We start from the raw sequence: 13,682 nt of genomic DNA on the forward strand, positions 1-13,682 counted from the left end.
GTGAGTAGTTTATTACGTTTGCTCTGATATCATGTTAGATTTATTTATTTCCTTGTGCTATTTCTAACATGTTTATTGTAGACGCCTAGTATGCACCGGACATACAGCGGGTCTGTGCATATATATATATATATATATATATATATATATATATATATATATATATATATATCCTATTAAATTTTAAACCCTTCATTACGCTTTGAGATTTGTGCCATATTGGGAGGATTAGTCATAACTTTTTTGACGGATGGACGTTAACAAAGCAACCTGAAAGGGCAAAGGGAGGAAAGTAGGGGAAAATAATTAATGCCTTAAAAAAAAACAAAAAAAAAATCCCACTGCTGCCTAACCCATCATCTTCCTCTCATCCCACCCTGTCACGCCCCGAGACGGCTACCAATTTGGTCCGGTTCGGGCTCGTCGAACAGACGCCGAACGGACAGTACCTCCCCTGTCCGCCCAAGGCTAAGCAACAAGATCATGTACAAGAATTTGCCCAGGAAAAGAAATTCATTACATAGACGATCAACAAGAGCACCACAAGTGCTAACAAGTAAGAGCAAGAACCACAAGTATACCACAAGTGAATAAAGAGAGATATTCTAGCTATTACAACCATTCAACATTAATCTTTAATTATATTTCCATCTTCCAAAATGTAAATACAATTTGATTATCAAAATACATGAAGAGCTTCCAAATACATCACATGTCTCTAGTACACGAGGGTACTCTAATGCAAAATAGGAAGCTACTAACTACTTAGGGCGTTGTGCCCTTGCCGCGGTCCTCGCCCTGCGAACTCGTCCTCGGCCCTGCAACAAAGTGGGGTGAGAACTATATAAATATAGTTCCCAGTGGGTTCAGCTGCCGACTCCGCCGATCTTCCCACTAGGTCTAAGCAGGCATAAGTAGATAGATAGATAGATAGGTAGATATGAACTGCAATATTAATCTACCATGCCTTCAATGATAAGCAATGTATGCAATGATCATCATGCAACAAGTCCACTATCATGCTAATATGATGTCAAGAGTATGTATATGCAACATAGCTATGCAATCTACAACATACACTATGCCTACTCAAGGTATGAATTCAATTCTACTATGCCATTCATATTTATTACTCAATCTACTTGGCTAACCCGAAGGTTAAGCCCTCGACTCACTCTCAATCTCATGGGTGAGGAGAAGCTGCACTCGCATACCGAGACCGTCTGCGGAACAACTACGTCTGCCCCTATCTTGAAGTATTCCGGAGACCACTACTTGGGTAGAGCGACCACGCCAAGTGTAAACAGACTAGTCAGTATGATCCAATCCTCACAAAAGGGTACCCTATCTACTAGGGTCATAGTGCCTCTGCTGCACAGTTCAAAAGCATAATTCGTTACTCGGGAACTCTACTATCCCTAGAATCATGTCATGTTTACTACTCTAGATTCGATGCCACTCGTTCAATCATTGTAGTAAATATTTTCTGCTAGTTGACATGCCACTCGTTCATATTTAGTGTTTCTACTACACTAATCCAAATGCCACTCATCTAGGCTATTTACATGTCCAAGTTCATCTCTTTATGCCATTATAGGATTCTATGTCATAAGACCCAATCCTCATGCATCCCTAGTCCATGTGTCAAGCCCGCAATGCTACACTACTAAGAAAGCATGCAAGGGATTAGAATTGCAACTATCTACTAATTCTATAATGCATAATATTAATATATGAATATGGTCAACATAAGGAACTTAGACATAAAAAGAAGCCCGGTTGCTTCGGGATGGACACCCCCCACCTTTTGGTGATGTCACGATGCTACGGTTCCGGTTTCGTAATTTTTGGAAGCTTACGCCGCGTGCTACGGCAATCTGTACTGAAATCGGCTTTTCCTCGATATCCTTGCGTACACTCGTCGGATTGCCGAACCGAGCGCACCAACGTGTCGGAATACCTATCAATTAGGTTAACACATGATCAATTTAGATCAAAACCCCTTATCTCCAAAAACCCCAATTTGGATGCCCTAGAATCCCCAATATTGCAATAGCTTCAAACAAGCCTTTACTCTTGCAATCAATGGGTTCAACTACCTCTAGGAGTCCACTAGAGTCCAATTAAATGAGTTCCAAGAGGTTTAAGCTAACCCTATCAAAGCTACCATGAGAGATCTTAGGAGCTTACCTCCAAAACTTGCTTCAAGGGTGAGGAAGAAGATGATGGAGATGATGCTTCACCTCCTTGCTCCGTTCTCCTCCTTCCTCTTCTTCTTCTTCTTTTCCTTTTTCCTTCCTCTCCTTCTTTTCCTTCTAGAGAGAGAGAGAGTGTGTGTGTGAGTGTGTATGTGTGAGGGAGAGAAATGAGGGAAAGAAGAGAGGGAAATCCCTCTTTTAGCCCCTCGTAACAATATCCCATTAGCCCCTCCACTTTGCTTCTCTTGCCCTGCCCAGACTGGGCAGTTTTCGGGTGCTGGGACCGGTCCCTCTACGGGAGGACCGGTCCCCGAGAGCTGCCTCACATGCAGAGCTCTCAGGCCAGCCCTTTCACGCGTACGGGGACCGGTCTCTCCCGCCAGGGACCGGTCCCCGAGAGAAATATTTTTGGCAGACAGCAGTTTGCCCACCTCTACGCGTACGGGGACCGGTCCCTCCCACCAGGGACCGGTCCCCGAGAGCAACATTTGCGCGCAGAGTCTCCCTGCCGCATTCCCTGCTTACGGGGACCGGTCCCTCCCACTAGGGACCGGTCCCCGAGAGCAAAATTGGAACCCGAGAGGGAGTGGGTGGACTCGATCTCCTCCACCGCGCCACCGGTTGCCGCCCGCCGCCGGCCAGCACCCTCCCCGGACCTCTCGGACTGAGTGCTCCCTCCTCCGGCCGGACCGCCCGCCTCCCGGCCGCCGGCGACCAACCCTAGCTCTCCTCAGGTCTGGTAAGGGTATTTTATGTTCCAGCACTGTTTTTCGAGGTTCCAGTCACCTTTCCGGTGATCCGATAAGCCTCCTAAGCTTCGGGAAGTGAGCACGATGATCTACAACTCGTGCTGAACATCGTGCTCACCTCCGACAGCGGCAAAGATGCTCTAGTTAGTGAGTTAGTCGCGATCTTCGCGCTGTGCGCGCAGTTTAACAGAACTTCGCATCGCTCGTGCGCGCACCGCAGTGGCCGGCAATGCTCCGAAAGGTGAGCACGGCCTCCGACATGCTGAAACCTGTCAGCTGCAGTGCGACGGTCGGATTAATCGGATTCTCTGTGTTGCTTTTTCACGGTCCAGAAAGCCTAGAATACATGAAATGATGCGATATGTTCGCGTATCGGGCTTTTAGGATTTCTCTTTGCTTCGATGTAGATGTTATGGCAGCACGTTTGAGGCTGAGGATAACTCTGACTGTGTCCAAGGCCCCAAGCCCTTGCGGAAATCGAAAAAGTGGTTTTCGAAGCGTTTTTCGGCCGAATCCGCTCGATAAGAACGCCTGTTTGATTCGGATTTCAATGACGCGTCCTTGTGGTTGAGCATTGTAGCATCGCTGAGCCTTGTTGGCTTGAGTCTATCCGTGTCGTCTTTCGAGGGTTTGGAAATGACGGACTCTCTGTGGAGCGACGGGGGCAGTTCCGCGTGCGGTTTTCGCGGACTTCCGGTTTTTTTCTGTAATTCGGTCTTTGATGGGAATCGCATGTTCCCGTGGTTTTGGTGGAAGTGGGATTGTGGTTATGTTACATGGTCAGTGGATTATGATCTTAAAACGAGTTGGACTTTCGTAGTTCGGTCTTGACCGTCTTCACACTCCGCACGCGACCGTTCGTTTTCGGACACGTATAGGGTGGGGTAACTTCGATCGACTGTCGTAACAGTGGTGACGTTCGGTGATGGTTTCTTTACCTTGCCCATTACTATTATCTGTGTGCAATACATATTGAGCCTTGCACCCATATGATATTTCCGTATTTTCTACTACGGTTGTTCAATATTTAGTATCTTGATGTAGGAGTAGTAGTTAGGATTGCATCAGCGTATGATTATCTGTGACATGATTGGTCGAGTCCTAAGTGCTATATTGTGACATGATATGGTTGAGGGTTCATAACTATATCTGTGACATATGTGGTTCCGGAGTTGCATATCCTTATATTGTGACATGATTTCGGTCGAGGTTCATTATCCTATATCTGTGGAATGATTGGTCGAGTTTCTATCCTATATCTGTGACATGATTGGTCGGAGTTTCATATCCATATTAACTTGTGACATGATGTGGTCCGAGATTCATTCCTATATTGTGACATGCATTGCGAGTTCCATATCCTATATCTGCTGACATTGATTGGTCGACGTTTCATATCTATACTTTGACATGAATGGTGGTCGGTCATATCCTTTATCGCTGAATGCATTGGTCGAGTTCATACCTATACTCGTACATGATTGGTCGGTTTTTAGCTGTACTTCGTTGACCTGGTTGGTCGCATTTGGTTACATGATGACCATCGTCGATGGGTCCTGGGGCACGAGGTCTTCGGCTGTGTTGCGACGGCTTGATCATTGAGCATTATTGCATTGAGTCGCCGCCGATACTCGCGCATTTACGAACACTGGCGGTCTGATCCACCGCAAGGAGTGTTCTTTTCTGGAAAAGTGGTTGAATGGTGACAACCCATGAGCCCCAGAGGGGTTATATGCACTGGAGAGTAGTAGTGGCATTGGCTTGAGGTCTGCGGTGCTGACCAAGAGAGCATTGGTTAAATTGGGTACTTTTGGACTTCTTGACCGGTTGACGCATATGTCTATAGTAGCAGTCGTTGCATGCATATTTACAGTTCTTACTTTATAGTTGTCTTGCTACTATAGTAGATATTCATGTATGCTTTCGGTTCCAGTTACAGTAGCGGTAGCCGTTATTCAGTCTAGTTCTTACTTTTTTTCAGTTTATTGCTACTGTATTCAGTATATCTGCTCATTGCCTTATTATTGTTGCTACTATATTTCCACTGACCCTTGTTGTTATTTACCGCTTCCCGATCCGGTGAGTACTCCTCGCCTTCTTCGGCTTGCGGTACCCACTGGGAGGGGAGACATGTTTACATGTTCTCACCTCCCCCACTATTTTTCAGGTATCGCGGGCGGTAAGGGTTGAGACGAGACGTGAGACATGTACGTAGCGGTCGATAGATCTTCTGACCCAGGTTATTCGGCTTAGCTTTTGCCCTTATTATTTCTTTTGATATATAGCTTAGTGGGTTTATATGGTTGAGTATTTCATTATGTTAAAATATTCAAGACTTCAGTTGGTTTTTCGAATGAGAAGAAGATTCCTGAATTTTCGTAAATAAAAGGTTTTCTACTCCTCGTGGTAGCATTTTTAAAAGAGAAAAGTTTCCGTGTAGGGAACAGTTTCCAAAAGATTTTCTGTGGATTTTGTATCTTAGTATTTCAAAACCTTTTTCTGAGTTGGAAATATTTTAACTGATAGATGTGGATTTATGTTTAAATATTGAATATATAAATATGAACCTGTGATGTGAATGGTGTATGAATATATAATTGTTGGTTACTTGTATGTTCATTTGGTTGTGATTGTATCTGGATTGCTTCTTGTACTTGTGCGACGCCGTGAAAATACAGGGGAGACTCTGTCCGTGTGCACAGTGGATTCCCTGTGTTTGTAGCGGATCTGACATACTCTGGAGTGAGGTTTTCAAAAAAAAAAAAAAATTCAGACGCTTTTCTGCTATGTTTTAAACTAAAAGGGACCCCGGGGCGTGACATTATTGGAACACTATTTAGAGACCAAATAAAAACTTAATATATATCAATAGTACAAGAAAGAGTATGATGTACGCCCTTCTCTCGGCACCAGCTTTGTCTGCATTAATTCGATCTTTTAGCACTTGCATTTGATCAGCTATTTTTGTTTCTAAATTGTTTATGCGTTCGACAACCCATTCATCTAACAATTTCTGATGCATCCTATGCATGTCTTGAGGCTCAGGATGAAAACTATTCTCTATTTTCTAAATGTTAGAACTTGAGGCTTCAGATGATTCTTTGTTCCTTACTTCTTTTTCTACCCATTTGAAGAAATTACAATAATTTACTTTCTCATTTCCATACTTGGGGCATCCATAGAATTGCATTCCTTTAGTTCTCTTGTCACACCCCGGGGTCCCTTTTCAGTTTAAAACAAAGCGGAAAAGCGTCTGAATTTTTTTTTTTTTGAAAACCTGACCCCAGAGTACGCCAGATCCGCCACAAATATAGGGAATCCACTGTTCACACGAACAGAGTCTCCCCTGTATTTGCATGGCGTCGATCAAATACACAGTACAATCAGGATACAACCACAGCCAGATGAATATAAAGATAACTATACATTCATACATTCACCATTCACATCACAGTTTTACATTCAAGGTTTAAATAGAAATCCACAAAAATCTTTTGAAAAATGTTTCCTATACAGAAACCTTTATTCTTTTAAAAACGCTACCACGAGGGGTAGAAAACCTTTTATTTTACAAAATCCAGAAATCCACATTCTCAATGTAAATAAATACTGAACCACATAAACCAACTAAACTATATAACAACAGGAATACCAAGGATAACAACTAAATCGAAATAACCTGGGTCGGAAGCTCTATCGACCGCTACACACGTACCTCACGTCTCGTCCCACTACTCATCGCCCGCGATACCTGAAAAATGGTGGGGGAGGTGAGAACATGTAAACATGTCTCCCCTCCCAGTGGGTACCGCAAGCCGAAGAAGGCGAGGAGTACTCACCGGATCAGGAAGAGAGCTATACAACAACACGGAGAACTAGATAGACATAAGTGCTGGTAAGTAAAGATGCTGATAAGTAAGGAGCTGACAAGTATAGATGCAGGTAAATAAAACAGTAGCTACAATAAACAGATAAGGATGTACTGAAAATAAACACTACAGCTACTGTATGCATGCGTCAACTGACGATAAGCTCAAAAGTACCCAATCTCGCTGCCCTATTGGTCCGAAGACCTCAGGCCCATGCCACACTGCTCAACCTGTACCTGACCCTCGCAATGAAGCCCCTGGGTCAGAAGCACAGTACCTGACCCTCGCAATGAAGCCCCTGGGTCAGAAGCATATACCCTCGCAATAAAGCCCCTGGGCTCACGGGTTGGCAATCCAACCACTTTTCCGGAAAAGAACACCCTCTTGCGGTGGATCAGACCGCTGGTGTTCGTGAAATGCGTACCTGCAGTGGCGATCAATGTAGTATGCTCAAAGATCATCCATCGGCAACTAGCCGACAATCCAGCCCCTCAGGGCACACCGACCGTATAGGCCATCAGCAACTAATCGGCTACGTATGTCAAGATAGAACTGTAGCAACTCGACCGAATAGGTCATAGATATCAAAATAAGGGAACCGCCCAACCAAATCACAGATATAGTGAACCGATAAGTCAACTCTACTCCTAAGCATGATATCAATATGGAACTAACTGAGTAGAGGAATGCAGAACAGACCAACTAGGTCAACAGATACGGATGCTCAACAGACCAACTAGGTCAACCGATACGGATGCGGATAGAACTACTCTACTCCTACTCAGGATACTAAGCATGCAAACAACGAGTAGAGTATAATCAAACAACGTGGGTGTAATGTAAACAACAGAGGTGCAAAGCTCAATATATAACGTATGCATGGATAATAACAAAGGAGCAAGGGTAAGAAACCATCACCGAACGTGCACCACTGTACCGACGTCGGATCGAAGTACCCACCTGTACAACTGTCGCGCCTGTCACCTGACTGCAAAAGAACGTCAACAGGACCTAAGGAGGATCCACTGGGTTAGTGTCTAACCCACAACTAAGAAACACTACATCATAATCCCTCTAACAAACCCACGGAGATCAGTTTCCCAAAACCGACTACCGTAACTCGCCGGAAGTCCCGAAAATCGCACCGGGACTCCGTCGGGACCACTGAAATGTCCCGAAACGCACCGACCCATGCTACAAGTCACCTGCTGCCATAAAACACTCCAATTTGGATGTTTTGGCAGCAAACATAAGATAAACACCGCGACACAATTATCGCCGGATAATTGTACGAATACGGGTTCCCGGAAGTGTCAAATTCGACACCGGAACCCACCGTCGCTCACCCGTCATCACCGAACCCACAAAGTGATGATGGTGACCAGCCAACAAGGCTTAGCGACCACTCACAGAGCAACCAAACGACGTCGGAAGAAATCCGAACCGAAACCGCGTTCTTTCGGCGAATTTCGCCGAAAAACGCATCGAAATCGACTCTTCGATTTCTGCAAAAGCTAACGGATCATGGACAATCAGTCCAGAGGTCAAACACACTCACACACACTGTCCACAGTAGCCCCAAGGTGCACAATTGCACAAAAGCCCCTGAATTTACATAAAATCCCAATATTTCATGTAAATTGGGTGATAACATAGCCCGTACACGCAAACCGAGGACTTCTAAGTTCTGCTGAGACACATACTGATAGGTCTCGACGTACCGGAGGCCGTGCTCACGGTCTGGAGCGCAACAGGTCACTGTGGGAAGCGCGGGAGCAACCCGAAGGTTCAGCGAACAGCGCGCAGTCGGGGAAGATTGCGCCAAACAGGGCTAACCGGACACTGTTGATCCAAAGTGAGGTGAGCACTGTGATCAGCACTGACCCACGATCACCGTGCTCACCTCCGGAGGCATCAGGACAGCCTCAGATCGCCGGATAAGCGTGCGCAAACCCAAAAACAGCAGCCAAACAGGCTCGACAGGGTCGACACCACCGAAACATCGGAACGGGGCCTTCCCGACAAAAACCAAGGTGAGCACGATGATCAGAAATGAGTCACGATCATCGTGCTCCCTTCCGTATTGATCAGGGAGGCTCGAGAAGCTCAGAACACAAACCCATCCTAAACTAAGCCCTATTTCGGGCTTGGCCGGAGCAAGGTTGCTCCGGCCGGCTTCCGGCAGCACGGCGGCATGCGCGGCGGCCAGGGACGGGTGCGGGGGAGGTGAGGAGTACCGTGCTCACCTCGGTTGGCGGCTGGAAGCGGCGGCGGCGGCGGCGGAGCAAACCGAACCCGTACCGGCTTGAGCTTGGGCTCCAAGGGCAATGGCGGCCACGGCGGCCGGCGGGAGGCTCAGGGGCGACGGAGGACGACGAAAGAAGGCCGGGGCGCGAATCGTCCGGCGGCGAAAGGCGGCGGGGACGACGGGCATTGATGCCCTAGCCGCGGCCATCCGAGAAGATACCAGCTCGGGTCCGGCCAGCTGAGGACTCCGGCGGCGGGGGCGCCGGTGGAGGCTGAGTGCGGCCGGCCAGGGAGGTCCGGCGCTCACGCCGTCCGGCGGCGGAAGGCAGTGCCGGCGGCGCTGAGACAACTCGAGCTCCCACGGTTCGAGCTCAGCCTCAGGAAGCAGCGGCGGCCATGGCGACGGTCGGGGAAGCTCCGGGTGACTGCGGCACCTCGCCGGAGGTGGAGGAAGGGCGAATCGGCCGGCGGGGAACGGCGGCGGCGCGCGGAGGCAGAGCTAGCCCCGGCTCGGCCCGCACTTGGTCAAGGCGGCCGCAGAGAGAGAGAGCGGTGGCCGGCGGCGACGGGTGCGGCGGCGATGGCGCGCGGGGGCACGCCGGAGGCCAGCTGAGGGCGGCGGGACCGAGGGTGGGCGGCGGCGATGCGCGGAGGCAGAGATCACCCAGGCTCGGCCTGGGTGACTGCAGGTTGGCCGCAGGGAGCAAGGTGGCTCCGGCGGCGTCGGCGGTGCGCGCCGACGGCGGGGGCCGGCGAGGGTCGGCGCCGGAGGTAGCTCTCTGCCACAGGGTGAAGGATCCTCGGGGCTTCGCGCGTTTCCCTGTGTACTCAGGCCGAGAGGGTGGTGGTTCGGTTGAAAGAGAAAGATGGAAGGTGGCCGGGTTCCAATTTTCCGGCGGCCGGGGCACCTGCCGGCGGCCGAGGTGCGCGCATGGGCTGGGCAGGGACCAGTTAGGGTCGGCTGAGGGAGGGGCAGCTAGGGTTAGGGTTTCCAAGCCAAAAGAAAACTAACTTCAACCTATATATGTAGTGAAATTTTGCGGAAATGTCCTCCAAGAATCAACAATTCTATCCGAGTCCCTCACAGCGCGAGTAAATCGCGCGGATACCCCTCCACGACCGGTTTCACGCGAAACGGTACATAAAATATCGCAACTTTTGCGAAGTTTCCGATTTTGCCAATTCGACCCCTCAGCGAACATTTCGCGTTTCCCGAAAATCCGTCCGTCGGATTTTCAATCCGACAGCACCATTGCGTTCAGCACGTCGGGTGCATCGAATCAAGCATTTCGTTTCGTCCGATTTGACCTCCGATTCACGACGAAATCTGTCCGCTCTCCAATTTCAAAAACCACACACATATATCAATGTGTAATCCCGCTAAATCCTTTAATTCAAATTCAAATTTGAATCTCCTACCACTAGTAGGTACATGTAACATCCCTCACCTTACTCTAGGTCACATACACAGATCACGAGGGGTGTCATAATGCAAGAATAGCAAAGAACGAAAACCCTCATTTTGATAAAACTCCTTTTTCTCGAAAACCGTGCATTGGATCTAAAATCCGTCAGTGCCATTGGTTCCAGAATAGCTGATCCGATCGAAACGAGCTATTGGATCGCTATGAACAGAGTCCGGTACGCGCCGATAGCCAGCTCTACTCCGTGGCTTCACCGAAAAACCGGAGTTACTATTCACTTAAGTGAAAACTAATAATCGCGTAACTTCTCCGTTTTAGCTCAGTTTCTCCTGAAACTTGACGAGTGCTTATGTAATTAAATTACACACATAAACATCGTCAACAGAGAGTTTAGTAGCACTGTAAAAAATCTCAGTCCTTACATCTCTGCTTCTGTGATACTTGTATAACAGCTATCTGTAACGCCCCCAATAAGTCCCACATCAGATAGGGTACTGATTTCGATCGGTTTATATGAGACCTACACGCTAGTAATAATAACCCGGCTTAAGCATTTTGGGCCGATGGTTTGGGCCCAACGAGTTATTGTTGCTAGTGGGTCGGGTCGTTCCATTTTGGTATCAGAGCCGAATACTAGTCGGAAATATGAGAACTAAGTACTATGCGGGACAAAGTGCTACACTAACGGGTTTGGTGGGAGCCACCTCTTGAACCCGTAGGAGCCACCTCTAGAATCTCACATCGTCTGATAATTCTGGTTCTGGTCTGTCTGTCTATCTGTGATCTGGTTTGGACCCAACAAGAACGTCAGGGTCTAAACAGGGGGAGTTTGTAACGCCCCAATAATCCCACATCGGATGGGATACTGATTTCGATCAGTTTATTTGAGTCCTACACGCTAATAGTAATAACTGGGTTTAAGCATTTTGGGCCAGTGGTTTGGGCCCAACGAGTTATTGTTGCTAACAGGTCGGGTCGTTCTAATTGGTATCAAAGATGAATACCAGCCGAAAATGTGAGAGCTAAGTGCTATGCGGGACAAAGTGCTACACCAACGGGTTTGGTGGGAGCCACCTCTTGAACCCGTAGGAGCCACCTCTAGAATCTCACATCGCCTGGTAATTCTGATCCTGATCTGTCTGTCTGTGATCTGGTTTGGACCCGACGAGGACGTCAGGGTCTAAATAGGGGGAGTTTGTAACGCCCCCAATAAGTCCCACATCAGATAGGGTACTGATTTCGATCGGTTTATATGAGACCTACACGCTAGTAATAATAATCCGACTTAAGCATTTTGGGCCGATGGTTTGGGCCCAACGAGTTATTGTTGCTAATGGGTCGGGTCATTGCACTATCCCATCACATTTGCATCGAACAGCTCCATCCTTGCAAAAGTCTCTTTTAGAGTGTGCCATGAATGACCTATGTACAAAAAGACATGAAAAAATATTTAGAAAATTTTTACTATACTAATCCAATATAAACGTGTGCTTCTTATGAAAGAAGAGTCTAGTAATTTCATTTCATTCATCTATTCTCAAATCATTGTTAGTCAAAAAAAAGGTCGGTTTCTATGGTGCATGAAAATTTTAAGAAGCATGATGAAAATTTAGTTAATTATAGAGTTTCTAATAATAAAGGAAGGGCAAGGAATATATAGGATTTCAACTGTATGTTTGAGGGCTCTAGGCATGCGTTAATATACATGGAGCAACATTTTTTAAAAAAATTTAAAATATAGAAATCACACAAGTCTTATAGAAATAAAAAAAATAAAGAGAAAACAAATTCACAAAAACATAAAGAATATATAAAATCCCCCAAAATCACACAAAATCTCCCGTGTAATTAACAAGTTTTATAGAAATCAAAAAAAAAAAAAAGAGAAAGAAAATCCCACCAAATCACACACTACGTTGAAATAACAGCACAAAATTTAATTAAAAAAGTCTGATTTATATAAGATGTCCTAATTGAAAAAAAAATCCAAAACAAAAGATCGACGCACCGAAGGAGAGGAGTTGCGCGATCGAACTGAGCGAAGTATCTAGATGAAGGGCGATGTGGTTAGGCGACTGGTGGGGACAGCGCAGCGTGGGGAGAGAATAGAGAGAAGATGGATTAGAGGGTGGGGTTGAGGGTGGGATGAGAGGAAAATGATGGGTTAGGCAGCAATGGAATTTTTTTATTTTTTTTTTAAAGGGCATCAATTCTTTTTCCCTACTTTCTCCCCCTTTCCCTTTCAGGTTGCTCCGTTAACGTCCATCCGTCAAAAAAGTTATGACTAAACATCCCAATATGGCACGAATCTCGAAGCATGATGAAGGGTTTAAAATTTAATAAGTCAATGGCTGCTATCTTATTAAGAGGATAACAGCCCTACTCTATGTATATATATACACACACATACATATATATATATATATATATATATATATATATATGTATATGTATGTATATATATATATATCGGACTCTTATATATATATATATAAATATAGGATGAATACTATTTAATAGATAAACGTCTTTTTGCCTCTCAAGTTTTTAACCCTTGGATGAAAATTGTTAGGGTCAGGATGATATTAGATGGTTAGAAAGTTGAGTAGGTCCCCTAGGTTGAGTGCGCGCCCACTGGGTTTATAGTATTTAATCTAATGCGTTAGACAATTAATGAAAAAAGTTGAATCAAATGCTAACAAAACTGGGGTAGCATATGAAGTTTTGGCTACTAATGCTAGCTCAGTCCAACTATACTAATATATAATTATATATACATAATATAATACATATATATATATATTATACATACATATATACAATATATATATAATATATATATATAATAATAGTATACATATAGTATATATATATCTACTACTACACTATAATAGCAATATAATATACATAGTATATTATCATACATTTGATACATACATATATATACATACAGATACATATATACAATATATTATTGTATACTATATTATGTATTATATGATATGTATGTACTATATATGTATGTATATGTATGTATATATATGTTTATGCTATGTTATATATATACTACTGATGTATATGATATATAATATATATATGTAATATATATATTACAAGTATATATATATATATACATATATTATATATACACTATACAAAAACAAACTAATATATATATATAATACATATATATAT

The 13,682-nt window shown here is 45.2% G+C and overlaps 1 long non-coding RNA gene across 1 annotated transcript; it reads right to left on the reverse strand.

Annotated features, from left to right (window-relative positions):
• Positions 1-621: 621 nt before the first annotated feature.
• LOC109704197 lies at positions 622-12,623 on the reverse strand. The gene is made up of 3 exons (XR_002214222.1): positions 12,496-12,623; positions 11,751-11,909; positions 622-818 (listed from the first exon to the last, which is right to left on the reverse strand). It is a non-coding gene; the product is annotated as an uncharacterized LOC109704197 (long non-coding RNA).
• Between the last annotated feature and the right edge of the window lie 1,059 nt (positions 12,624-13,682).

The sequence above is a fragment of the Ananas comosus genome, unplaced genomic scaffold (genome assembly GCF_001540865.1).
Source record: "Ananas comosus cultivar F153 unplaced genomic scaffold, ASM154086v1, whole genome shotgun sequence".
NCBI lineage: Eukaryota > Viridiplantae > Streptophyta > Magnoliopsida > Poales > Bromeliaceae > Ananas > Ananas comosus.